Below are 2,500 nucleotides of genomic sequence, written 5' to 3' on the forward strand. Positions count from 1 at the left end.
CTAGTGAATATGAGAGATAACATTGTGTTATTCCATCCAAATCAATATATAATATGTGTTTTTTTAAATCTGTGAAAAGTAATGACAAGTACTGTTCCAATTATTTCCTTTCTGAGCATGAACTGACCACAATAAACAATGGAAAAACAGTGTAGTGTCAGTTGATACTACGCTGACTATGATGAATTGAAGTGGGCTTAGACATGGCTTTAGAGAGACAGGAAGGGTCAGGCTATGGAGAGGGCTACTTAGCAGTTGACAGACACCTTAAGCTGACTGTTGTGGTCTATTACCACAGCCCATACCCACTTGTGCAGCCACGTTGATTCCCATTGAGGATTATTTTTCTACAGAAAACAATGGCAATGTCATAATAATTGAGCATTAGTACAGTAGTTCAATGTGCCACACTCACTCAGTACGGCTGGCTTAGTTGACAATCGTGTTGAATATCCGCTGAATTTCTGAAGTTTTGCTGACTATAAAACAATAGACTATTCTCCAGTGTTCTTGTTGCTGTACAAACATCGGGAAAGAGGAAATTGCAGTTTACACAAATACTGTAAGCATGAATATGAAAAACACGGCACAGCCTGGACACTTGATGTGTGATAATGACACCTGGACAAAATATATATAAATAAATAAAATAAAGGTAGAAAGAAAAAAGCTTCTAGTTTTATGGACACTGTCCTTCATGGCGTATCATCTGAATATCTGGGTCCAAGGAATATTTCATGACATTTAGAATCTTAAGGGCAGTTCACACCCATCACTCACAACAAAACAAAACAATTGCAGAGGGGAAATGCAGCGTGTAAAAAAAAAAAAGAAAAACATTGCAAGACATTGCCAGCTGTTGCAAACGGTTTCAAGAGATTTGGCCTGTCAAATCTGTGGTGGAGTTTTAGAACGTTTTTTTCCTCAGAGTGTTTATGACATGTTGCCACTCAGTCGATCCAGCAGACTCGTCAGGTCAGTTCTGGCCAAACGAGACATAAAGAAACGCTCGTCAACTCAGCGTCGAACAACATCAGTATCTCTACAACATTTGTCAAAACGCGCTTATAAGATCACACAAAAAAACAATAGTAGTTTCACTGACTGTTGGCTATCAGCTTTGCGGGCTAACTAACCCGGCTAGCTAGTTCATATTTACAACAACAAGTGGTGTAACAAAGGTGTTGCTATGGAAGCGTGGGTGTTGTTGCAAGTTGTTGCACCAGTGAACCCTCTTAGTTTTATAGAAGGTGTGTAGCAGCAAGTTGATGTTGTACGTATAGAATGTTGCTGCTCGTTTCGTCACTAATCTTTGGTGTAAATTGACCTTTACGTTGTTGATGAACACACTTTTGCTAGAACGATGCAAACTGGCCTGCGGCCGGGTTAAATGTACAGTATGTGGTGTCCATGAGGAGACTGAGTGGGGGGTACAGTACCGATGGAAGTCTATAAGGAAGACTTGGAGTAATACTCAAAGCCAGCAGCTCTGGCACGTCTGTGGCCTTTAGAGTTGAAAACATAGACTACCTCAGGCACATCTCTCTCTCTCTCTCTCCATTTAGAGTTGAAAACATAGACTACCTCAGGGCTCAGGCACATCTCTCTCTCCCTCTCTCCATTTAGAGTTGAAAACATAGACTACCTCAGGCACATCTCTCTCTCCCTCTCTCCATTTAGAGTTGAAAACATAGACTACCTCTGGCACATCTCTCTCTCTCTCCACTTCTCTCTGCATCCGCCACTCCTCCTGCCTCCTGCTCTTTTTTCTCTTTCTGACACTCTCGCCCCCTTTGCCACTATTTCCTACTTTCTTTCTTTCTCTCCCTCTCTTGCTCTCTCTCCCTCTCTCGTTTTCTTTCTCCTTCCTTCCAGAGTCCATCAGCACCTCACCACACTGTGACCCACTTTTTCAATTCAGGCTTCCCAGGCAGTGTTCCTCTATGGACAACCTACTCCCCCTCTCCCATTCACTCTCTCTCTCTCCTTTTCTCCCTCTCTCTCTTCCCTCTCTCCCATTCACTCTCTCTCTCCTTTTCTCCTCTCTCTTTCTCTCCCTCCCTCTCTCTGTCTCGTCTCCCCCTCTCCCATTCACTCTCTCCTTTTTCTCCTCTCTCCTTCTCTCTCCTCTCTCTCTCTTTCTCTCTCTCTCTCTCTCTCTGACACATTAAGTCTTTCTCTTTGTCTGCCTGTGTCTCTCTCTTTCCCTCCTTCTCTCAGTCTCTCTTTCACTCCATCTTTCTCCTCTCTCCCTCTGTCACATTACAGTAAGTCTTCTCTGTCTGACTGTCTCTCTCTCTTTACCTCTGCCATACTGAATCCTACCGTGCTGCTGCACTTTGATTTCACTACTAATATATCCGTCTACATTTGCCCCAATATATCATTAGCAACGCAACAAAGCTCATTAAGAGTGAGACCATCCATGGGTACAACTCAATGCTAGAACATCACTGGTGATACATTCTTATGTGCTTAAACAGTGCATAACACAGCCAGA

The sequence above is a fragment of the Sardina pilchardus genome, chromosome 13, assembly GCF_963854185.1.
Source record: "Sardina pilchardus chromosome 13, fSarPil1.1, whole genome shotgun sequence".
Taxonomy (NCBI): Eukaryota; Metazoa; Chordata; class Actinopteri; order Clupeiformes; family Clupeidae; genus Sardina; species Sardina pilchardus.